The 26,838-nt window shown below is 40.3% G+C and overlaps 1 long non-coding RNA gene across 2 annotated transcripts; it reads left to right on the top strand.

Annotated features, from left to right (window-relative positions):
• LOC133274766 (uncharacterized) lies at positions 1–8,474 on the top strand. 2 transcript variants are annotated; one of them, XR_009745245.1, is made up of 3 exons: positions 1–124; positions 2,181–2,378; positions 8,398–8,474. It is a non-coding gene; the product is annotated as an uncharacterized LOC133274766 (long non-coding RNA). The 2 variants fall into 2 exon arrangements; XR_009745246.1 differs by lacking the exon at positions 8,398–8,474 and adding an exon at positions 3,173–3,227.
• Positions 8,475–26,838: the final 18,364 nt, after the last annotated feature.

Genomic DNA, 26,838 nt, shown 5'->3' with positions numbered 1-26,838 from the left:
AGTTTATCTGGACGTTGTGCCCTATTATGAGCTCAACTCTGAAGCAGATGTAGCAACAAATTTCTTGGCCATTGACAGCTTCTGCTTTTCTTTAAATGCCTTGAGGAGAAACAACCTGTTTCAGGTGAGAGACTATTTGTGTGTAAAGGTGTGTGTATGTATATTTCATACGTGTGTATATATATAAAAATATGCACATATCTGTTATATATGCATGTATATATCTGTGTATATATACATACGTTTGTATTACATTTTTTTTCTTAGCTACCTAAGAAAAGAAGGTGAAATACAGCGACCTCAAAAGGTCAAAGCAGGGAAAAACAGTGCTTCAGTGCCTCTGCTTTGGACAAATTTTGGCTCTTTGTTTTCCTGGTATTGATGAATACGTTACCATATGCTGCTTTCAAAAAAAAAAAAAAAACAAGTCAGCATCTCTTACTCCATGGTAAGTTGCCATACAAAACTTAAATCTGCTTCTTTTTTTCCGTAGAACATCTTTGCTCAGAAACCCTCTAATGTGAGGGATTGGCCAGCTTCTCCGGCACTAGAGATTGCTTTACAGTGTTATCTCAGCTGTTCCTCGGCTCAGAGGTGTTACAGTATTTACATAGAAGCCCGCTGCTGATAGCTGCATTGGATTCCTCCCCAGTCAGACTCTCCCTGTCACATCCTACATTCCCTTTGGCTAGAGAGGCAGACACTGCTGGAACTGAGACAAAGCCAGCTCCTGCTGCAAAATCTACACTGAACAGTCTGTATTTTCTTGCTTACTTCGTAAAAAAAATACTGGCTTTTTCTACTCTTTCCTCAAATTTTAAATTTCCAGGACTCACTTATAGGATCCTGGTAGACATGAGAGTTTATCAATCCACACGCACCCCTGGTACATTACAGGGTCAAATGAGAAGGGCACCACACAATGTATCTAAGTCCCAAATTACATCTGTTTCCTTGTAGCAACTCAAAAAGTACCCAGCTAATGTTATTCTGTTGGCCAAATCATTCTGCTTTCTGCATTAAAACAATATTACAGCCTCAAATAAACCAAGCAAGCAAAGAAGCAAAACCCTACTGAAGTACATTATGCAATGTCATCTACAGGGAAAATACTCCAGCATCTGACTGGTCAGTGTCCCTGAATGCTGTGTACGTCTCATGACTTAGCTATTGGAGTGACCCCGGAGACAATGGAAATGAAGGCAGTATGGAGTGTCAGGAGAGCAGAGAGATCTGCAGTGGACATGATCTGTGTGTGCCACAGAACAGCCTGAACACACAGGAGCATGTAGCCTCAGTGTGTACGCAATATTAATGGGGTAGTAAAATAATTTATGTATGTGTGGCACATGCCCACGGGTAAAAATGGACATGTTATTCAACCAACAAATTGCTGCTGTGACTGCAGCCAAAATTAGAACAGTTCTTGCCTCTGCATGGTTAAAATGTGAATTTAAAAAAGACACTGTGATCTTATGATGACCAGAAATCCTCATAACTGCTTCTCAGCTGTAAATGAAAAACATTCAGCTTAAAAATAAAGCTTTGATTCTTCAAAACCCGTAAAGCATAGAACACTTGTTACCAGTGACTTTAGATTATTTACAGTACTTAACATTGCATTCAGAAATGAAAATGTGTAGGATCAGGTGGGCTATTTTTTTTTCCTTATCCTTTCAGATTATTCTTTTACTATGTGTACATGTTCCAATAAAACCAACAAACTTCTCATAATGCACCAAACCATTTCATGTACAGTATACACTTACCTAGCAGGTCTTAAAGCAGACAGCTGCTCACTTAAAATCTTCTATTTCTAAGCCCAATGAATTATGACATATAAAATCTGTCCTAGCACAGAGCCAAATGTTACCTCTCTTAAGCCTCAGGCCAGCATAATCTTCAGAAGAAATTTTACTTTTTCAAGAATAAGAAGCAAATGCCACTCTGACAGGTTTTCTTTTGTCTCACAGCAGCTGTTTGGAGTTATAAGGGCTTTAGAAATATAAGCAGCATTGCAGCAAAGTCGTATTGATGGGCAGGAGTCTTGATGAGATTGGAATGCCAAACATACAGTGTATGATGAATATCACTGTCACAAACGAGTCACTGTCACAAAGGAGGCATACTTGGTTATCTATGTCTGTTGTAGTTGTGAATCTGTCTCTGTGTTCATGCAGACATACAAAGAGAAGTCAGAAAAGACAGATCTGCAGTCACAACCAACCTGAAGTTGTTCCCTGTGAAAAGCTCTGCTACACTTTTCCAATTATATTTTGAGCCTCCCAAGTGAGAAATCCTTCTCCTGTACTACTAGAGGACAGCTTCCCAATTTAATAAACACACTGTCAGGAAAACTTCTCCAGAGAATTTATCAGGTATTTCCCTTTCTTAATTATGTCTCATTCAGCCTAGTAGTAGCCCATGTTTCACACTTAATACATTCCCTGTCTTCTCAGCATTTAAACCCTTCACATAGCTGCAGTCTGTTATTATCTCTGTGTCTTTTACTCACTCATGTACTGCTGCACATCTATAATTAACCTAAAACATCTTAAGTGTGTGCTGAAATGGTGGAATCATGAGGTGGCCATTGGGAGTTAGAGGTGCAGCTGCAACATCTTGTTATGAAGCTGAATTAGGCACAAGCAACGTAAGTGGAGAAGGTGAGTGGCAGCAAAAAAAATTGCACTTCTCAGTCTCCGAGTCTCCAGAACCATTATTTGCCACATGCCACTTACAGAGAAAGGCTGTGACTCTCACTCTGCAGCAGAAAGAGAGCTCAGAGAGTGCTGAGAGATCCTAAAAGCACTGCGCCTGCCAGGGAGGAATGCCTGGCTTCCAGAAGTGCTGTGTGTCTCTCGCAAGCCAGAGCATGGCAGGCACAACAGGATAGGACTCCAGCATTCCATACTGTGAAGATTACAGTCTGTTCTGAAATAAAAGGCAGCTAGGGGAAACGGCTACAATTTAAGGCTCCTCAGGCTGTCTTATGCACTGAGGGACATGGAGTAGTTAAAGAGGGCAGAAATAAGTCCTGAGCACTTTGGCTGTTGCCAGCATGTGTTTCAGTTGCCAGTCCTGTGCAGTGAGAGATACCTCCTGTACATTAGAAAGCTGATTGACAGTATTTCAGTCTCATTTCTACTGTTTCTTTGGGGGTTCTTCCCAGTTACAAAACACATCAGACCTAAATATCAGAAAAGGTGGAACATGAAAAACATCTTTGTGTATGCTTGTTCATTATCACACAATCATCATTTGATACTTGATGAATCTCTGGCTGCTAAAACAGTATCAATGAATAACAATTCCAAAAGCATAATTCCTAGATGTACCAGAGACAGTATGACACTATCTTATCTTAGGTATAATTTAAAAAACAGTGCTTAAGGCTAAATTCTGACCGGTTAAATTAAATTTGTGATTATTTTCATTTAAATTATATTTCCTTCTTGCATGTGAGTGTAAAAAGCCCAGATTTGCAGGAAGCATAATGAAATGACATGGGACTTCAGCATATATTTCATTAGTATATAAATTATCTAGATTAAGACCTAAATACTTAAAGATGACAAAGGAGAATAGTGAGAAAGAATGTAAGACACAAACTCAGAAATTTGCAGCCAAAGACAGTTCCTCACCCTGATTTATGTCTCACTCCAGTTTCAGTTTCCTCCAAGCTCACTTCACTCTTGTTTCTTTGCCATAGATTCTACATCTGACATGTTCTATAGAAAGATATCAGGACTTCATAGCTGTCCTGGGTTCAGCAGTAGCAGTCATTTTTCTCCTTCTTGGTAGCTGGTGTAGTGCAGTGTTTTGACTTTCAGCTCGGGAACAGAGCTGATAGCGATGTTTTGGTTTGGCCAAGGACTTTGTGAGCCTCATGCTCTGCCAGGGGGGAGGGGAAGCCGGGAGGAAGCAGAGACAGGACACCTGACCCAAACTGACCAAAGAGGTATTCCATACCACAGCACGTCATGCCCAGGAGGTAACTGGGAGATAGCCGGAAGGGCTGGGAGACGGCAGGGTTGGAGGAGGTATCGGTCGGAGCTTGGTCGGGCTTGGGGGCCGAGTTATTGGTCAGCTGGTGCTGAGGTGTTGTATTCTGTTCCCTTGTTATTTCCTTTATCATTATTATCATTGGTGGTAGCAGTAGTGATTTGTGTTATACCTTAGTTACTAAACTGTTCTTATCTCAACCCGTGGGAGTTGCATTCTTTTCAATTCTCCTCTCCATCCCTCCGAGAGCAGGGGGAGGGCAAGAAAGGGGGGGAAGTGAGCGAACGAATTACCTGACTGGGTTTAATCCACGACAATAGCCTATCTATGTATTGTTTTTCAAATTTAGCATCACAATTGGTACCAAAACAGTGCCATGAGCAGATGTATATCAGTTATAAATAGTGGTGTTTCTAGCACACTTCTGTAACCTTTCAGTTTAGTCTAGTTCTCTGTAAGCCCTTCTGCAACACCTCTGAGTCACAACCATCTGTAGTAATCCCTGTCGAAGTCTGTAAGGACTATTCAGAATGTTTCATTCTAGGAATTTCTTTTTTCCATTCTTTACTGCTTCTAATGTCCCCCTTTTCATCAATTTCCTTTACTTTTATGTTATTATCACTTTCACACTATTCTCTGTTTCATTACCTTCCTTCTGTTGTAATTCCCATCTTTGTCTTCTTCACTACATATCTGTAAGTTCTCCAGTGCTATATTCTCCAGTATACATACATGATTGTGTGCAGCCACCTATATGCAAAACCAGCAGACACCAACTCTGTGAAAAGGAATCAAACTGCTGAAGAGTTTTCTAGAGAAACAAGAAACATACCTTTCTTTTTTTTTTTTTTTTTTTCCCCCCAACTAGCATACATTTATAGGAAGATGAAATCTTAGCACTTGTATTTTGTCATTACTGGCCAGTCTTCTTATTTATACCCCACTGCATAACTTTGATCTTACCAACGTACATGAGCAGGAGTCTACCACAATGAGCGGGGTTCAATAATTTGAAACAAAAGGAATCTGAATCTACCAGCTGCTGCAAAGCGCCGTGTGAGTTTCCAGATTGTTTCTCAGCTGCTTTTTATTTTTCAGAATCAGAGACATATGCCTCATAATTACAAGAAAAGCAACAATGAAGCAGTCTACTCTAATTGCATTCTAGCTAGGGAATTAACTTTTAATAAAGGAAGCCATCAAATGCTGGCTTTTCTGTTAACCTGTCTACATGCATTCTCTTTTATTGCATGTTAAGGCAGGAGCTCCTACATTTCTTAATCTGTATAAACTAAACAGAGAGGGAAGTGTTGCTTTACAGATGAGAAGCTAAGATTCAGCAGGATGAAGTGACTGAACTTACGCTGGAAATTAGCAGTTCATGTAAGAATTGAATCCTACTTCTGAAGACCAGTTCCAGCTGGTGAATGAGAAGCATGTCATCGTTTCAAGTATGAGTACATAAAGGCTCTCTGAATCTATGGTGTACATAGAAACAGTTTGCTCTGCCACAATTGATAGACATACACTTCCAAAAAAATATCATTTACAAGATTCTACTGCTGATGGATTCTACTGCTGCTATTAGGAACATAAAGATATTTGATGAGTCTCATAAAAATGTGATGATTCCAATCCACAATTTTGCAAAGTTGTACAATGATTTCAATAAAAGCATCTCAGTTATTAACAAAGGAAGTAGCTGGACTATGATACATGGAGAAAACATTGCAGCAAGTGAATTCAAGGGCAGAATTGGAGGATGCTGAGACTGGCTTGTAACTTTCTGGCAAAATTATTTCTCTTACTAAAAACCCACAGATTCCTCAAACTACATTTTACCCCAGAAGTTTTGTACTCCTGTGATAGGGGCATTTCTGAGTTACCTGTAGAACAGAATGCTTGATTTCCAATGTATTGGAATACTTTATTCTAGTTACTGTCATCCTTAACATAGGAAGCCCTGTTACTGGCTCAGCCAACTTAGTAATTATGTATGCTTGACACAAAGATGTTTAAAAGTCAAATTTAATTTAGTGTTTTGTATAAAGCTGTTCAACATGCCCTGCAGATAAATAGCAAACAGCAACAATGTACCCTTCCAGTTAAAACATCTCTAAGACATAATTAAAATTTTTGTTTATTGTCATTCTTTCTGTAAAGAATGGCCAGAGAGAAATTGTCCTGAACTTGGGAGCAATTATCCATTGCAGGTGGGGATTTGAATCATTACAAAAACCTTGAAAACTTCTTCAAAAATTGAAAGGTTAAATGCATGTTTAGGAACAGGTAATCTACCTAAAATCTCTGTGATTCAAGATCAGAGGAAGTACCAGATTGCATCAGTAAAACCTCATTGGCAAAAGTTCATCATTTAAGTCAACTGGGAAAAATGTTTCTGAACACAGAGTTTTAATTTGTTGCCTTAAGCATAGTAAAAGTTCAGGGGGAAAAAAAAGGTCAATTTGATGGTTCATAAAGCAATTATTTTCCCATAAAATTTCTTCTAAAATAATACACAAAACACAACCAAAGACAGCCACAACAAAGAAAATCTCAATGTTTTCCTACTTTGCAAAATAGTATCAAAAATATCAGGCCATGCAGTTGCCCTCAGAGAAATTACTCTCATGATAAGCAAATGTTTCCCATTGCACAGTGTCTTGCATAGACCAAGGTATTGGATAAACATTTGACAAAGCTTGACATGCAGAAAAATTAAAATTCAGCATACTGCTTTCAGAATGAGAAAAAAAAGGCCCTCAAACAAGGAACTCAGCAAAAATCAGTAAAAAAGAGAAGTTAATTGCTGAGTGAGGTTGCCAAGTCTCAAATCAGCCATCCTGTGCAGAGAATAGGGGCACACAGATGGGCTGGCATTGACATTATTGTCCAATAGAGGTAGTGAGTGAGGACCAAGTTTTCTAAGGATTCAGACTATATTCAGGCTGACTGACGGAGTAAAGGGAAAAAAACGCCATGTTTATTTAACTTTGTTTAACCACATGACATTTGGACACTGTATCTGCCAGGGCACTGAGGGTACTACAGCCCTGACTGTCCCTACCTGTCTACCCTGGGACTCCCCTCACCCAGCCCACAGCCCAGGACTCCATGTTAGCCGTGTTCCTGACCCCCATCTGAACCTTGACTTCTCAGCCTATCCTTGTCATTATGGACCTGTTGCCTACCCATGGATCTGGACCATGTTCTGTAGATTGACTTCCCAGGCTGACATCAGACCTGCCTCATCACCATGATGTTGCCTTTTGATCTGGACTCTCGGCCGTCATCTCCAGACCTGTCCTGCTTGCCTCACTTGGGCACTGTGGGACTGCGACCTGGCTGGTGGGACACCTGTAGCCCTGCTGTCCCCTGCCTGCTGTGTTACCCATCAGGGGATCCCCCATTTGCTGTAGAGAGGCCATACCAAGAGCCTTCCTGCTGATGCTGCAGGCTGCACTACCTATTCATTGTTACTCTTTGCTTTTCTAGCCAATATGTTACTTGCCTCTGCTCCCTTCACCACCATTCACAGAGGCTTTACATAGGCATTGGATTAAAAAAAAGAAAGCAGATACCCAAGATACCTTCAGTCAAGTAGAGCTAGTAGATTGCAGAGTCAGGTTTCATCTCTTATTTTCTCTCCTTTTGCTTTTTCATGACCAGAAATACATGCAACAGAATGAGACAGAATTTTATCTGTTAAGCTTCAAAGGCATTATGGTGCTTAGAATGCTAAGAGCTGAATAGAGCATTAAACTTGTATTTCACATCCCAGCAGAGTACTCTAACCTCTAATCTGTAATAAAAATGAGAAGGAATATCCTCCTCTACCTCCATGTCCTTTTTTATGTCTAGGTGGCGCATAAAAAGAAAACTGACAAAAGAAACAATAAAGAGTAAGTCCTATTTAGCTTCTCAGGAAGAAAAGATGCTCACAATTTTTGCAAGGATTTTGGGTTCTGGCTTCCAAGCAAACAGAGGATCTACCTCCTAGCTTCTCCTGTTCAAGAACACTAACTCCAGAAAGGAATGAAGTTTCAGATACATTGCAGGATTTAGCGTTTCCTGTGTATTATCTCAATGTTCCAGTGCCTAAATAATCTCATGCATTTTAGGTGATACCCACACACCTATGCCAGTCGTATGCAAATTTTCTAGATTCCTGTCTGAGTGACAGGCAACTAAGAACTAGGTACTGCAGCAGCTCCAGCCTTCCTTACATTTGGCACATTACATATATATTTTTTAAAGTAGCAATTAAAATCCATGGTGCTTTCAAAAATTACACCATTTTAAAGGTAAAGACTTTTAATGCAGAATCTCTGGTGAAATGTAAATTGTGTCAAAGCCTTTGGAAACAGAAGGAAACTACTTTGTCTTCTGTAGGACTCATCCGCACTGTTTCGTTTTTCTCTCACTGATGGTCACGCTGGTTCTCATTGAAGACCCTATGGCCAGTCAAGGTAAAATTATCTAAATGGATGCTGTAAGAATGAAACTGTTGCACCTATAACACTGTAGGGAATTCTAAGTACCCAAGTGCAAGAAAAATGGGAGTTAACTACAGCAAGTTCAAAAAAATTTTTATATGTTTGAGAGAAAATCCTTAGAAGAAAGCTTAAGGAGTTGATACAAGCTTCACCAAACTACTTCATAAACTTTCATTGACTTTATAGGCTTTGAAAGAAGCACAGGAAGAGTTGTCTATGTATATTGTTTTCCTATGAAATTAAGGACACAACTATCTATAGATAATAGAAGACATAAATACCCATGGATAAAGAAATATTTATTTGGTAGAACTATAACTAGCAAATTTACTTTGGCCTTTAATTATGAGTCACTGTGTACCTTACAAACCTGTTAATTCAGGTTGTCATCTTCAAAGGACACTGCAGGAGTTCAAACCCCAGCAAGAACTGGATTATTCATATTAAACTAAGTGATTGAAATATTTTGTTGATTCGATTTCATTAGTACCAGGAAGCAGGTGAAATTCCATACAAGCATAAAATAAATTCAGGATTAAATAAATAATAGGATAAATACTGAAAATTACTGTCTAAGCATATTCTGAAAATTAGGTCAGTTAGGCTGGAAGCATATAAATGAAGTAAGCCCTTAAAGCTTGAGACATTAAGAGAAAAAGCTAGAATGTGTACTGTAGTTAGTCTTGTGTTGTTGAACAACTTGCATCTATACTAAAGTCAGTAGCTTTCTAGCTCTTTAGAAGCCTTCCAATTTGGTATAACTAAGTTGTTCATATATATTAGTGAATTTTAAACTCCAAAAATTCCTGTGAGGCTTTTATTCACAAGAAAATGAGGTACAGATTAATTGACTTAATGATAAACAGGAAATTGAAAAATGCATCTTAGAAGTACCATTGCCGTGGTTTAAGAATCAGTTCAGCAGTCCTCAAATTTTCCACTTATCATCCCCACCCCTACTGGTGTTTTGGGGCATGCAATTTTACAGATTAATGTAATAAGATCAAATAGTTGTCATGATGAAGAAGTTGCTTTGCTCAGCCAGATTCTCCAGGTTGATCTGCTTGAAAGCTGTAAAGTTCTGCTGGTTTCAGCAAAGTTATACCCAGCTGAAGACACAAAGGAGTGAGATTCTGAGCTCAATTATTAACAACAAGGAAATTAAATCTGGAAGTGTTTACCTTTAGGAAAAATATCTGGACAGTATTCAAATGAAAAGAAAAAAGACAGTCTTGGAATTCAAATGAGCATAGAAACATATATGTGTTGAAAATCACAACTTTACATAAACTCTTGCTTCCTGCTTCTGGAACTGGTAGGAAAATGCAGGTGGGTATAAAAATGTCACCACTGCCAAAACAGCTAATGTGATGTCATAGGTGGATTAGTTACTTAACCGGGCATAAAGTCATGTGAGATAGATTGAACTCTAAAATGAAGAAAAGATCTAGGTCCTACATAGGTACCACAAAAATCTGAGTCAGGGAAAAGAATGCTACAAAGGTGACTGTTGGGTAAATCTGTCTGCAAATAGAATTCCAATAAAGCTAAACATGAGGTTATTGCTTTTGAATATTCATGAGTTTGAATGCCCTTTTATTTATAATGCATATCATTTATATGATCATATGTAGCATATTTATACATCAGGCTTTGTCAATTCCTATCTGTCATGCATCACTATGCTTACAGGGCATGAAAGAAAATAAATTTTAAAGTATTACCAAACCACGGCTTACTTAGCAACACTCTCTGAATTTATTGTGGGAGATTCTAGATATTTTTTATGTTCCTGTCATTACAGAATAGAAGAAGTGCAGCAGTACTACTCATCCTCAAGTATGTGGCACCATTCGGAATCAAGACCTATAACCAAGAGGACGTATTTCTCACTGTAGTATTACACACTAGCAATACAGACCAAAACAGTTTCCAATACTAGCACAGAACTGCATAAGAACTTATATTAGAATGAATTTAAAAGAACTTCTGTTGCAGCATTAATAATGAAGGGGGCTTAGACTGGTTTTAAAACAGGAATTCTTTCTATCTAGCAGCAGAATCGTATATGGGCTTGCATAAAAGGGTGACAAACTTGTAAATGAATTTCATTGTTTACTTTAAAAGGATGGGCAAAAAATAAACAAGAAAAGTCAGAAAATAAAGAAGAGGAAGATTAATTGGAGAAATTATTGTTTCAACTAACTTTATTGCTGTGCTAGCTTTTCTGGAGACATTGCAAAATCAGCTTTTATCAGTTATGGAAAAATATCAACAAACTAGATATAATTCTAGAACTCAGGTGCTCTTTGGAAGAAGTGTGTTTGGGGGTACTGATGCTCATTTTGGGAACATCTAGAACAACGGTTTTCAAGTGGGGTGCATGAAACCCAAAGGCTGCACAAGACAATCCATTGGGGTGGAGGAGAAAAATATTTTTCATAGCACTAACAAATAAAATTACAAAAAAAAAAAAAAGAAAATACTTTAAAAATAGTGTTTCTTTCATCTTTATCTCATTCTCTTTTTAATTTCTATCATTGTGTATAACATACAGAATATGTTAGTACAGTATTAGCTGTATATAATTTATACATTAATAAATACACATATATTGGGGGTACCTGTTCAAAAATTTTTTACTGATAGGATGTACAATCAAAAAAATTTGGAGACCACCAGTCTAGGATGCTTAATGCTGAAGGTCAACAATAAAAATAGGATGCAGTCCAAAATCTGATCAAGGGTGGCTGAATAAGTGAACTTAATAACATAAAGTTTAAGAAACAAAAAACACAACAGCCCCTTAAAACATACTCAGCACAAGGACTTCTACAACAGTTAAAGTCAGACATAAAATCAACTTTATAAATACAAAAGGAAATTCAACAAAATAAAGTACATAAAGGGGAAGGTAGAAAACATAATGAAGGAAAACAAAACCAATAAATGAAATCCTAAATCAAATAAAGATAAAAAAATCTCACAGGAAAAATATGAGGAAGTAAATTATGACTAACTAAATAAAAAAAAAAAAGCAACAAAAATAGGAAAAAATTAGGAAAGAGGTAAGGAGAATAAAGATGGACAATTAGATCAGGACTGAAAGAAAAGAGGGGAGAATGGAGGATATGCTGGCCAACATTCACATCTCTCCCTCTTGCTGCATTCCAAGACTCATTGCAGTCTAAAAGGGAGTGCGAGCAACCAGGAGCGCAGCGAGCAGAGCGGGACGAGGCAGTTTGTGTGGCAGTTCGCAAGGCAGGCGAGCGGGATGGTGAGCGCTCTGTATGACCAGGGCCCGGTCCGGGAGCTCTTCTCTGGCTGCCCCGGCGGTGGCCAGCGTAGGCACCCAGACAGAGCCGGTGAGAGGGGAGGCTGCAGTGCAGAGCTCGGGGTGTAGAGAGTGCCTGCACTGGTCTCCTGAGGGGAGGGTGCACAATGGGCAGGGCTGCACTCGGTGCTCCCTGGTGGAGGTGCTCCTGCAGCAGGGGCTGAGCTGCGGGATGCTGTTAATAGGCTGCGAGATGTCAGGGAAGCTGAGAGGAAGCAGGAATGCTTGCTCCCGGCCCAAACTGTGCAGGGGCCTCGAGCTTCACCTCTACCTCATGAAGGAAAGAAGGAGGCCGTTAACCCGGGAAGCTGGGAATTAGTGACAAAAAAAAAAAAAAAAACAACAAAAAAAAAAAAAGAAAAGGAGGAAAAGGACAATCAAAAGCAAGGGACTTCCCCGTAAATCCCCTGTCCCCTCGCAGAACCGCTTTGCTGTCCTGCAGGGGGCTGATGAGGAAACACGCTCGCACCAGAAACAGCCGGCTGATGCCCTGGTAAAGAAGATCTCTACCGGTGCTGCCAGGAAAAAGCGGCGGGTTGTAGTAGCAGGGAACTCTCCTTTGAAAGGAACAGAGGCACCCGTCTGTCGGCCTGACTCCGTCTCAAGGGAGGTGCGTTGTCTACCAGCGGCATGGATCAGGGATGTGGCAGAGAGGCTGCCTGCTCTAGTAAGTCCCACTATTACCCACTTCTAGTGATCCATGTGGGTGCTAGTGATATAGATAGCAGTAGCCTGGAGAACATAAAGAAGGAGTACAGAGCCCTGGGGGAGGTGGTTAGGGGCTCTGGAGCTCAGGTGGGCTTTTCATCAATTCTCCAGGATACAGGGGAGGACCTAAGAAAAGGCTAGGATGATCAGCCAGGTTAATAAATGGTTAAAAGGATGGTGTCATAGTCAGGGGTTTGGGTGTCTTGAACATGGGACCCAAGTTTGTAGGCCAGGTCTAGTGGGGGCTGGTGGAGCTGGTCTGATAAAGAAGTGAAAGAGCAGTTTTGGTAGGAGGCTTGCCAGGCTGGTCAAGGAGGCTTTAAACTAGATATGTTGGGGGAGGGGGGCATCATTCCATTCCAACACACCCAGTCAGTGTCCAGAACCTATAATAAATGCTTGGAGCAATGTAGAGATATTCCAGCCGCTCCAGCCAATGAGCCGGCTTCAGTTGGAGCTCGGCTCAGATGCCTCTATACAAATGCCCGTAGCATGGGGAACAAACAAGAGGAATTAGAGATGTGTGCACATCTACGGAGGTATGATATAACAGGCAGCACAGAAACATAGTGGGATGGCTCCTACGACTGGAGTGTTGGAAGGGAAGGTTACAGGCTCTTTAGGAAGTACAGGCCTGGCAGGCGGGGAGGGGGAGTTGCCCTTTATGTTAGGGATAGGCTGGAGAGTATGGAACTCTGTCTGGGGACAGGTGAGCAGTCCACAGAGAGTTTCTGGGTCAGGGTTAAAGGAATTATAGCTATGGGAGACATTACTGTGGGGATCTGTTACAGACCGCCTGATCAAGGAGAACCTGCAGATGAAACACTGTATAGACAGATAGGAAAAGCCTCATGCTCAAGGGCCCTTGTTCTCATGGGGACTTCAACCACCCTGACATCTGTTGGAGGGATAGTACGGCCCGGCACAAGAAATCCAGGAGGTTCCTCGATTGTGTGGAAGACAACTTCCTTCTGCAAGTAATAGAGGAGCTGACAAGGAGAGTTGACGTGCTTGACCTCGTGCTCACCAACAGGGAAGGGCTTGTTGGAAATGTGATGCTCCAGAGCAGCCTTGGATGCAGCAATCATGAGATGGTCGAATTTGAGATCCTCAGGACAGTGAGAAGAGCGTGCAGCAAGCTCACTGCCCTGGACTTCAAGAGAGCAGATTTTGGCCTCTTCAGGAACCTGCTTAGTAAGGTTCCATGGGATACAGCCCTAGAGGGCAGGGGGGCCAAAGACTCTTGGTTAATATTCAAGGATCACCTGCTGCAAGCTCAGTAGTGTTGCATCCCAACTAGAAGGAAGTGCAGCAGGAGGGCCAGGAGATCTCCTTGGGTGGATAAGGAGCTGCTGAGGAAAATTCAAAGGAAAAAAGAGTCTTATAAAAAGTGGAAGCAAGGACAGGCGGCCTGGGAAGAGTACAGGGATATTGTCTGGGAAGCTAGGGACCAGGTTAGGAGAGCTAAGGCTCAGTTAGAATTATACTTGGCTAGGGATACTAAGGATAACAAGAAGGGATTCTACAGGTACATAGCAAATAAAAAACAGACTGGGGAGAATGTAGGCCCCCTCAGGAAGCTCTCGGGAGAAGTAGCTACACAGGATTTGGAGAAGGCTGAGGTTCTGAATGACTTCTTTGCCTCAGTCTTCACTGGCAAAGGCTCTGACCACACCACCCAAGTCTTGGAAGGCAGATGCAGGGACTGTGAGAATGAAGACCTTGCGCCCACTGTAGGGGAGGAACTGGTTCGAGACCATCTTGAAAATCGGAACGTGCACAAGTCCATGGGTCCTGATGAAATCCATCCGTGGGTCCTGAAGGAGCTGGCAAATGAAGTTGCTAAGCCACTGGCCATCATATCTGAAAAATCATGGCAGTTAGGTGAAGTTCCCGATGACAGGAAAAAGGGAAATATAACCCCCATTTTCAAGAAGGGGAAAATGAATGACAGGGGGAATTACAGACCAGTCAGTCTCACCTCTGTGCCTGGCAAAATCTTGGAGCAGGTTCTCCTGGAAGTCATGCTAAGGCACATGAAAAACAACAAGGTGCTTGGTGACAGCCAGCATGGCTTCACTAGAGGGGAAATCCTGCCTGACCAATTTGGTGGCCTTCTATGATGGGGCTACAGAACTGATAGACAGGGGTAGAGCAGTTGATGTCATCTACCTGGACTTGTGCAAAGCGTTCGACACTGTCCCACACAACATCCTTGTCTCTAAATTGGAGAGACATCAATTTGATGGATGGACCACTCGGTGGATAAAGAACTGGCTGGATGGCTGCACACAAAGAGTTGTGGTCTATGGCTCAGTGTCCGGCTGGAGACCAGTAACAAGTGGTGTCCCTCAGGGATCAGTGTTGGGACTGGTCCTGTTTAACATCTTTGTCACTGACATGGACAGTGGGATTGAGTGCGCCCTCAGCAAGTTTGCCGATGACACCAAGCTGTGTGGGTGGGTTCATACACTGGAGGGAAGGAATGCCATCCAGAGGGACCTTAACACGCTTGTGAGGTGGGCTGATGCCAACCTCATGAAGTTTAACCATGACAAGTGCAAGGTCGTGCGCCTGGGTCGGAGCAATCCCAGGCACAGCTACAGGTTGGGCAGAGAAGAGATTCAGAGCAGCCCTGTGGAGAAGGACTTGAGGGTGTCGGTCGATGAGAAAATGAACATGAGCAGGCAGTATGCACTCGCAGCCCAGAAAGGCAACCGTATCCTGGGCTGCATCAAAAAGAGAGTGACCAGCAGGTCAAAGGAGGTGATCCTGCTCCTCTACTCTGCTCTCGTGAGACTTCACCTGGAGTATTGTGTGCAGTTCTGCTGTCCTCAACATAAAAAGGACATGGAACTGTTGGAACAAGTCCAGAGGAGGGCCATGAGGATGATCAGGGGACTGGAGCACCTCCCCTGTGAAGATAGGCTGAGAAAGTTGGGGCTGTTCAGCCTGGAGAAGAGAGGGCTGCGTGGAGACCTCACAGCAGCCTTCCAGTATCTGAAGGGGGCCTTTAGGGATGCTGGGGAGGGACTCTTCATTAGGGACTGTAGTGACAGGACAAGGGGTAACGGGTTAAAACTTAAACAGGGGAAGTTTAGCTTGGATATAAGGAGGAAATTCTTTCCTGTTAGGGTGGTGAGGCACTGGAATAGGTTGCCCAGGGAGGTTGTGAATGCTCCATCCCTTGCAGTGTTCAAGACCAAGCTGGATGAGGCCTTGGGTGGTATGGTTTAGTGTGAGGTGTCCCTGCCCATGGCAGGGCGGTTGGAACTAGATGATGTTAAGGTTCTTACCAACCCTAACTATTCTATGATTCTATGATTTGAACAATCACCTCCCAGTTTCAAATTTGAGAGATATGGTGAGGATAGATCAACTGAAAGAGATGCTCATAAAGATCATTTGGCAGTTAACTCCCATTGTAGCTCTTAGAAATCCTTCTGAGACCCAGAATCATGAACATAGCCCTGACACAACAGGTCCTCTGTGGTACCAAACAGATACATAATAGAAGCAAAATGAAGAGCAAAACCACTAATGTTCCAGTACACCCAGAATGTAGCTGTGAGGCTTAAGCAGCAACTAAAAATTGTTTGTGCATTTCAGGCTCCATTTTACCAGATTCCAAATGCGGTTGGAAGTCACACGGTAACTTTTATGACTGAGAAGATAATGTAATTATAACATTGATTTCAGAAAGCTTAATTCTGTGCAGAAATAAAACAATGTTACTACAGACAGGTATTCTGAAAATAGCTTTTAACAAAATCTGATTTTTCAGAAGTTTGTTTCAATTCCATTTTATTATTGCGGAGCTTTAAGAGAGGGAGAAAAGAGAAAGTATCCATGTCATTCTGTTTGTGCTGAATAAGTATAAAAGATATTCTTTTGTTCCAGCACTTAGAAGGCTCCCTACAGGGAGTCTGCATATGAAGCACATGCTATGTTTTGGGCTTGAGTTTGGGTACATATATTTCTGTTATTTTCATTTCTTTGTTATTTTCCATATCCAGAACACATACTGTGGTCAATCGAAAGCTGATTTTTCCACCTTTTATATTAACATGCATGAGAGATGAATGTTTAATGCCTAAGTTTTAGCTGCCTACTCTGCCCTAGCAAGGATTCACAGCTCCTGAGTTCAGTGTTAATTCACAGGGGAAGTTAAATGTTTCAGAGAACAGAATCAGCAAAAAATCAACCCTAAGCAGTGAATTACCTCAATCAGTGTTGTGTTTCCTCTGATCCTATCCTCTAAAATATTAAACATCTGTGTACCATCACCTAATTCAGCATAAGATGATGCTTGCTGTTTGAGGACAAATGAGGACAATGGTCTTTTGGAAATACAGTTTGTCTCCACAGCTTAGATGCCCCCTCCTCCAGTCTACATTCACACACTTTCTAAGGGCTCAAGCCCCTTGCAATTCTCATTGAAAGAAACAAAAAATACTTCAGTTATGGCCAACTTTATTTTACAACGACTTTTTAATAGCTGTAGCTTATTGGTAAATAGCATATGTAATCCTCCTGTGTTCCAACTGTGGTAGACATATCCCTAACTCCCAGAACAAAGCTACAGGAAATTCTAGGCAGGAGCTTCTACAAGAAGAAGTATGGCTAGATATAGACAAGATTGGATCTCTTGCTACACCCCGGTGATTAGGTGGTTACTCAAAATGAGAGATATTTTGGGGCTGTTTCTGTACCTCTTCTTCCCTTTCAGCACAAGTAATTGTTGTCTGTAAATTCAGTAAACTGTCTGTAGAGCTTGTTGTCTAAGCTGTAGGCTAGGAAAGACAGACTCACTGATTTCCTCAGGGATGTTGATGTAGCCTTCTTTACCACAGTTTCCCAAGGGTTCTACAGAACAAGACGATATCCACATATGAGAAACTCTGGAATATATTTGATGATATTAAAATCCAAAGCATCACACCCAGAATGATGCCAAGACCCGTGCTAAAGAAAATGCATGCAGTCATTTATTTTCTAGTTAATCATTAGAGCACCATTCCTGACTTTGGGTGCTTGACTTTGCAAGCATGATACAATTTGCACAAACATCCCGGGGAGGTTAAAACCCAGAAAGCTGATATTCAGTAGGACAGCATATAGCATCATAATGCCACTCTCTTTCCCCAGTGAAGTTGCTCTTTGCAGGAAATTAACACAAATGAGATGCTAATGCACAAGAGTTCTAAAGTCTATTGCAAAGGAACTAAAGAGACACTGAAATATCTGTATAAAAAAATACATACTGTAAAGACATCAGATCAGAATTTCACTTTTGTTATTACTCTGCAATGTGCACTGTGGATTAGAATATTATTCACAAAAGCCAATTTCCAGTTCAGTATCCACTCTTTACAAGCATCTTAATCAGAACCAGAAAGCATATTCCACCTCTAAACAGTATCTACAACTATTTAATTAGATTCTGACACTGAGCTCAAAACCCGAGGGAGGCTTACATAGCTACCTTCTCCAAGTACATGGTATCATTACTCATTTTGAAAACAGTAGCTATAACTTTTATCATATATTTTAGAACACAAACCTCTGGATTGTTAAGGCTTCTTAGACATGCTCAAGAGAAATGTACACAGTTAAAAACTAAAAGTTTGTTTAAAACTGAAAAATTAAGATTAACAGAGCAGCATAGAGTTGAATGCTTGTCTGATTCAGGGCTGTCTCCATTGCTTAACACAGGCGCTTGCCATTGCACACATTCTGAGCATGCTGCCTACCCGAACATGTACCCTTCAGCAACACTTCACTTAATTCATCTAGTCCTATTAAAGTAGTGAGAGAAGAAAAGAATCTATAGAGGGCACACAAGGCTATGCCTATGGGCCAGCCAAGAAACACCAGCACAATGAGCCAGAATAATCTCCACACCAAGCAGTTGCAGTCTGCCATCTGAAACCCAGTGACACAGAAAAGAAGGGTTAACTTCAACTGCAAGTCTATACAGAGATACATAGATAGAACTCTGTTTGAAAATTTCACTTTTGTGGGAAAAAAAGATATTTTCAGCCAAGAAAAATTTGTTTCCTGTATTTAACAGAAGTAGAATGTAACAAATACCAAGTCACACATGCCTCCTGGAAAACTTCCCAAGGAAGAGGGAAATATCAGATTCACTTTAATGAGTAATTTTCTAGGCAAGGATGACTTGCATGCAAGTTTTTGACATAGATCTACAAAGCTGCAATGTTCCTTCAATACATGAGAAAATATGGCTATCGATGAAGAATACAATTAATGTTTGGAATATAACACATGAAGAAAATCCCAAGTTCCAGACTACAGCTAGCCCAATAAATCTGCAGAAGTTCTCATGTTGTTAACAGACAATTTAAGAAGGACACTTCTGATTGTTATTCTCTGGCTTAATGAGAACAGGTGGCACACAACTAGTATTAAGTTAATTGAGTTTACATATCTGCTGGTCCTTTTCATTATCACCAACTCCCTGTGCTGAGCTTTGAGACTATGTGCTTTATTTAACAGATCCATCAAGCCTATTATCCAGGAAGACTATTAACAGTTATCTCCCCAGTGACTGAGATGTGCTGTGAGCTGTCAGAGCATTTTATTTCCACCTTGTTCATTCTTTCAGCAGTCTGGAAAATTGCAGATATATTTATATGTATGAAAATGCTACACAATCCAAAGCATAACCTGGTATTTTCTGCTAGTCTTGTGAGATGTCCAGCTGATAAATAAACCAAGAAAACTCAAACAATAGAAAAACAAATCGATCCTACTAAAACACTAAAACAGTTCTTATTTTTCATAATTTATAATTGAGATTACATGGTCAAAATACAAATTCCTCAGGAATTTCTTTTAAAATTAAAACCCAAGTGTTTACTATGCACACCTTCATTGTCAAAGGACTACTGTTAACCAGCCCTATATGGAAGGTGATGAAGTGGTTGAGCATCAAGAGAAAAAAGAGAAGTTAGGGTAGTGAAAAGCAGTATTAGTGTTAGCCTAATGAGCAATCCCTGCAGGTGGCACAGTATTACTGAGTTAAATGGGTTGCTCTAATTCAGACCCTAATAAAATACATGAACATGACAGCAGGCAGTGCTTTAAAATCATGACAGAGTAAACAGTGTCATGAAAAATAACTAGCTCTGGGTCTATGGACAGCCTAAACACTTCCATTTATTCCACGAAGTTCAGTTTATAAAACATTTAAAAAATGACCAGAAAGAATGTTTTCCTGAATGATATAACTCTACCAAGATAGCGTTTCTCATGGACTAATTTCATACTAATCACACTAATATTTCATACTAACATACTAACACTGCTTTCAATGTTCCTGTTTAGAAAATAAGACTGGGGCTCAGGGAAAAGACAGTGTGGATTTATTAGTTCAATTTATGCTGCTTTATGTGTACTGAAAAGTACAGAAATTGCTCAATTATCAGTAAGTCAGAAAAAATATACTGAAAACAGCCTTACCGTTATATCACAACTCTATGAACATTTTAAATTATCAGATTTTCTCTGCTAGGTGTTCACCCAAGCAGCAAAAGCGAGGTGAATATTGTTCACCAAAAGCCTTTTTCTCCTCTTTCATTGCCTGAACAGGACCAGCTACACTGTACCAACACACAGCTACACTGTACCAACACACAGACATGCCCACAGCTACGGATGTGCCCTCAGGCCTTGGGTGGGCCGCAAGGAACGGATGGATTGTTGCAAACAGCAAATGTCTCTCAGGAGCTGAGCCCACTGAGCCTGGCACTGCCTCACATTCACACCTGTAGAACTGCAGCCGTGGGAGAAACTGTCTTTGCGCTAGCTCATGTAAGCACAAAAGGGAGGCTGGGCTGGCTGGAGCTGCCGGGCAAGGACAGAAGTGTGCTGAAGTCACCAACATCAGCTGGAAACTACATAACTCAATGGGAGCTGCTGGCTGCTCTGGTAAAGCATGGAGTGTAACCCGTGCCGCAGAGCTGAAGATGCAGCTTCCAGCCCTGACAGCGGTTTTGGCAGCATCATTTTAGTTGATATGGTAACTATTGAGGCAGGGAAACTGAAGATAGGCACTCATGCATGTGCATGTCATGTTTTGGGGGAGAGACCTGGACTATCCTAGAGATATTAAAAATGTCTTCCCCTTCCTTCCATGACAGGGATAGACAAATAAGGATGGCTAAAAAGTTTCACATCTATCTTACATAAAACTCTGCTTTGCCCACTGGAAAAGACTGCATTTTGGAACAGGCATACAATAGAAACAGCACAGAACCAAACAGGGAGGAAAATGTGTCCCCAGATCCCTATGGGAAGGTTTCTTTTTGTGTCAGTTACACAAGCACTCCAGATACTTCACGAATCCTGCAATTTCCTTCATTTTGTGTTTTCCATCTTTTTGTTAGAAAATGAATTTTCAGTGTATTTTTCTGTTACCACATTTGGTAATTCTTTTAAAAAGGCAGCTTACAAATGCTGTTGTATAGGCCACTTTTTATAATTCAACTTTTTTACGCTTCAGAAAATTCTGGTAAAATCCACTTAAGCTACATTAAATCACATCAGAGTGAAATGCTAGAAGATATTCTAAGTAAATTTCTTGTTACCTAGATATCTCAAAGAATATGTCTTGATTTGAGCATTTAGTTTGACAGAGTTAAGATAAATACGTGGTGATCTGAATTATGTCAAAATTATGCCTGAGTCATGTCAACATTTTCTTCACAGTGTATATGAAGAATTGGGGCTTTTTCATAACTTTTTTCAGCACTGAAGTTGCTAAACAAATATTATGGTTGAAAATGTACGTATACAGATGTCATGATATTCACAGTTAGAATGCTGCTGGCAAGCCTGACAGCTTGCCAGCTGAAATTTTAAACACCCAGACAACTTAAGCAGAAGAATTAATTCAAATAAAGAAGCTGCTCAGGACATAGCAAAACAGTGGCAATATATTTCAGTCTTGACTTTGCTGCCCAGGCCCTTAACATTCAGTTGCAGATGGTTATTTTTTTTCTTCCATTAGAACACAAACAGGCTAGTCTTCACTCTGAACATGCACTCATTGAAATAATACTGTGAATCAGTGCTCAATCTCTGATTGCCTTTCATAAAAGGCTACTTAAATACCTAATTAAAACTGCCTTCAAACATCTCGGTTGCCAATGTATTTAAGATGTCCTAAATCTGGCTTCAAGCTAGAACATGATAAGGAAGTAGAGTCTTTGTTGTTCTATTGAATGACGCCCTTATTTTAAGCAATTTTTACTAGAACATCTAAAATATTGATAATCCACAATATCAATGTGCAGACCTGGAAGACAGAGGGTAGGGGAAGATTCCTGCTAAGGCTTTTCTGGTTGACTTAAGGATGAGAGATTTCCTCTGCAGGCATGAAGTGTGGTAAGAGTCAGAGAGACAGTTGCTTCCCTTCCTTCTCAAAGGAGAATGACAGACAAAGGTGGAGACAGGTGCCAATTAGGAAAAAAGTTGATCAAAGCAGATCTATTTATAGTTCACCTAAAAAAAAAATCTTGCTAGAAGAAACATGGAACTGTTTTTACATCCATAAATTAAAGCTGAAACACTAAGGTACGTATTTAGCTTACTGCAGACGTTTCTGCTTATCTCTTCAGAATTTGCTTATGACCCTTTATGCTTATTGCAACCCTGACCTAATGGCCCCACCAGTTTCTACCTATTGCCATCCAGGTCCCAAGTTACCCACACTTATATGAACCCTTATATAAAAGTTTGAATAGCAGTTTTCAGGACGGCTTTTTATTTGTATGTATGAAAACTTTGCATCTTTAGCCAAGGTCTAGGAAAAATAAGATACAAATTCTTGACCCAAACCCTCATTAGCTTGGTTGGAACATGCTGCCCTCTAATACTCTGTGCTGGCAGAGTTCAGAAACCTAGGAGAAGGATTGCCTTTTCCTCCATGGTACAGGAGCAATAGAAATAACTCTCATCAGCTCTTTATTCCACCACATTCATCTTGGAACACTCTAAGGCATCTTTTTTAAATTTAATAAAATAAATCCAAATAGAATAACTTTAAATATGCAGAACAAACCCTTTTTGGAAAAATTAGATGCCAAACCACCACTTAAAGGGCATTACACTGCTTACATTGAAAGCCTTTTCCTATATTCCCACAGGGAGAAAGCATGAGTATATATTCATTCATACTTCTGTATATTGAAAAAAAAAATTAAGTCCTGGCTTAAACTATTATTTATAGAATGCACTTCACCTTATATTAAGTAAAACAGCAGGTTTCATGCTGACAAAATTAAGCACATGACATTTGTGATTACAGAAGACATTCTCTTAAGAATCAATTTTCCCTACATAAACGTACTACTACACAAGGTGGGCTTGTTTATTTCCACCACCATTTGTGTTTCTAGAAATGAAGTTTAAAACACTAAACCTGCTTTGTCCATTTTTTCTTTCCGATTTTAAATGAGTGTTTCAGCTTAGAGCTGAAAGGTACAGAAGGTACTGTGCATAGGACTGGGCATCAAGATGAGTCAGGAACTGCAGCAATCCTCAGTGCCTCATCACTTAGCTCAGACTGACAGAATGCTGGTGAGTGAACACTGCAGGGAGAAATCTGGGACAACTGCCCCATCACTGAAGTATCTGTGTATAAAGGAGCAAGATTAGTTCATAGTACATTAGAAATCAAATGAGATAATGAAGCCTTTGAAGCTAATGAGCTACTCAGGAGCATTTCTTAGCCCCGAGTAAAACTCACAGGTGTCTAAAACACCTGTATAAGGAAGGAAATAATATGTTACTGTATCCTGTACCAGGATAGGAAAGCGAGACATTGAGGACAACTTAACCAGCTTGAACTTCATAAACGCTATAGTGAATCATTCACTTCTGTGGCCAGGTTGGTCAGTTTTCAAAACTGGAAATCAAGTGGTCCTGCAGGAAGTACCACTTACTTTCAAGATCTGAACATACCTGATCAGAGCTGCTCACAATTTCGTCTCAAATTGCACATTTTAAGATTTCCTGGGTTTTGGAACCAAAAATAATAATAAAAAAAAATCATAATTTTTAAACACTGAAATACTTTGGGCTTTTTTGGTGTGGGTCGCCGATTTTATTTTTTAATTTGGAATACTGTACCTTTTACTTCCTGTTTTATTATTTGACTTTCTAATAATGTATGATTTATGTAAGGAAAAACTGCATTACTAAACCAAGTGCTTGAACAGCTTTATTATTTTTAACTATGATACCTAAGTGCAACACTTAACTAACATTTGTGGAAAAGCACTGCTTTGGGAAAATTGTCATGAACTCTACAATCACATTATTTCCTAAAACACCCCACAAAAGTTTCTTAATTCCCTAACTTGTTTTCTGTTCTGAAAATCCCTAGTTTATCTCAAGGTTTATGTAAATCACATTAATAACAACACTTTAGATACAATGTTATTATAAATAGAACTGACCAGGAGGCCATGCGTTCTGGCCTTCCACTCCACATGATTTTCTGCTACTACACAGTGGCAGAGTTGAGAAAATCCAGAACAACACACAGTAGGGTACCAGTAAAAGCCAGTCTGCAAAATAAGAACTAACCATTTCCTAGAAGGTGGATATGTACTGTTCTCCTCTAGTATCTGTGTGAAAGTACAAAACTGCTAGTAGAGACCTCGGTTTCAATAAAGATTTCTATCAGTCAAAGAATAGTAGTTCTAAGCATATCTTGCTTGATGAGCAAACCCATTTTCTCTTATCTTTAGTCATTATTAGGCTTTAAATTCAGAGCCATCCAGAGGCAATGTTTGGATACGCATAAGTTCTATTCAAAGGTAATGTTTACAGACATTACAATACAGGAGTTACTTATTTAGCTTTGATGATGTTTCTAGAGGTGATCCGTGACAGGCAGCAAGACAATTCTGCAGCTGGACTTTTCTTCTTCCCAGTGAGTCTTGTTTCAGTGCTCTTGCACCTGCCCTCAGCACAGAAGATTATTGGTGAGGTGCTTTCTCCCCTCTCTGACTCAGCATGCAAAACATGGTATGTCTCATTTTAGAAAACACAGCATAGCCCAACAGGACATCGCTGCTGCTGCTGCCAAAAAAAAATCACTCAAAAACCAGGGCAAGTCTATACTGCGGATTAAGGTTTGAAACAGAACTTCAGTGCTTCTATACTGAGCTTCTCCCTATTCACTTCTGCTGGCCCTGAACTACTTTCTTTACAGTAGTTAAGGTATGTTATGTCCCTAATGACTGTCTCATCTAAAAATAAGTGCTCTTGACACATATGAGATGTCAGGCCAGCACAGCAGGATGCTGAAGCGTCTCTAGATGCCTAGCAGGGCTTCCTGACACTGGGTTGCAGCAATTTAGGAATTCACACTTGATAAATGCAATACGGGCGGCTTCTTTTTATCTCTTGCAAACAGTGCCAGGACTGATATATTCCTGACCCTTATTTGGCTCTCCAGCTTATTCTTTTATGCTGTTCTCTGGGATCATGAAATTCTAATGTTTCATTAGGCAAACACATGCTGTAGTCGCATATGCTTTTCCACTGATATCTATAGATGAGCTATGGAACTGGCAACTGGCTCAACTTTTTGCTTAGGTCTAAATTTTCTTAAGATACTGATGCGGAATTATACTGTTTGCTCTGATAATGTTTCTCAAGCAGAGAGATAATGCTTGAACTCTGGGAAGTTTCTTAGCTATAACTGAAATAACTCTTCAGCTTTTATTTTTATCTTGTTTTCTAGACACAATGATACAGCAACAGACTTCTCTGTGTCACATTTAAGCAATGCTGTTAATTGATTCAAAGATCCTTGTCCTTGCTCTTATTTTTTCCCCCAAGGTGAGTAAAAATCATAATGGAAGATAAATGAATCTTACTATTTTTCTTAATAGCACATCTTATCCTTAATATGGGTTAGACTAAAGCCCTGCCACAGCAAGGCCCAGAGAAATAACCTGTCCTTGTTACCTACCACAGGAATAGGAAAAGACTTTCTTACTACAGCAGTAGTATTTAGGCTCCCAAAATATTATTGTTAACAAACTGAGAGGGAGTAGCATTGCAGGTATAATTTCTCCCTCTTTCCTTGCATTCTCTTCACCTTAATAATTTTGTAAATGCCTGTGTTGGCAAGAGTTTTGTCAGTTTGAGTGCTGTGCTTTCTCAGAAATCTACCAGAAACCATGAAAATACATGGACTTACAGAGCATACTTAGCTGAAAGTCTTTCAAGTTCTTTTTCAACTTGCAGTGGAAACAGTAGTCTTTTAAAATGTGTTGATCAGTACTATAGCACATAAACATTAGAGTTATAGGGCTTTTTTTGACAGGTACCTAAGCAACCAGTCCTCTGAGAAAAAGGACTGTTAAGAGAACTATGTTTGAGAAACCACACAGAAAAGGAAGCAGTAAGAGCCATAAAAACAATCTCCAGGACTCTCCCTAAAGCATTCATTTTCTATTGATTGTTTGTACTGTGAGGATTACTATGTTTGGCAAAGGGAAACTACACTGCCTTATGTCGTAATGACATTCACAGCTTCTTGACTGCTGTGGGTTGTGATCCATTTGCTCACTAGGACATTTGTGTTTGTCTGCTTGTTTTACAAGATTTTTAAGTGTTACATAATTCTATTGAAACAAGAATTGGATGTCATCATGTTTATCCAGTATGTGGTCAACACCTCCTCTAGGTCATCTTTTTTTAAAGATGATAAAACTGGTCTCTCTTGTCCTGTCAGCAAAGCCATTCCATCAGCAAAAGTTAACTTCTGCTCCTCATGAAAATACTTTTCAGGACTCATAACCTTCTTATGTCCCAGGAAACTGCAGAGGTCTATTCTAAGGGGAGGAGAAAGGATCAGGTATTTGCTTCTCCTTTGAAGGAAGTTAGAACCTACCTTATCATAGAATCATAGAATAGTTAGGTTTGGAAAGGACCTTAACATCATCTAGTTCCAACCGCCCTGCCATGGGCAGGGACACCTCACACTAAACCATACCACCCAAGGCTTCATCCAACCTGGTCTTGAACACTGCCAGGGATGGAGCATTCACAACCTCCCTGGACAACCTATTCCAGTGCCTCACCACCCTAACAGGAAAGAATTTCCTCCTTATATCCAATCAAAACTTCCCCTGTTTAAGTTTGAACCCGTTACCCCTTGTCCTGTCACTACAGTCCCTAATGAAGAGTCCCTCTCCCCAGCATCCCTATAGGCCCCCTTCAGATACTGGAAGGCTGCTATGAGGTCTC

This window comes from Pezoporus flaviventris, unplaced genomic scaffold, assembly GCF_033815535.1.
Source record: "Pezoporus flaviventris isolate CSIRO_AGI_PZ_B2104156 unplaced genomic scaffold, CSIRO_AGI_Pfla_v1 ptg000036l, whole genome shotgun sequence".
In the NCBI taxonomy this organism is placed as follows: Eukaryota; Metazoa; Chordata; class Aves; order Psittaciformes; family Psittacidae; genus Pezoporus; species Pezoporus flaviventris.
The sequence above is the reverse complement of the archived record's forward strand: the minus strand, read 5'-3'. Positions and strand labels throughout refer to the sequence as shown.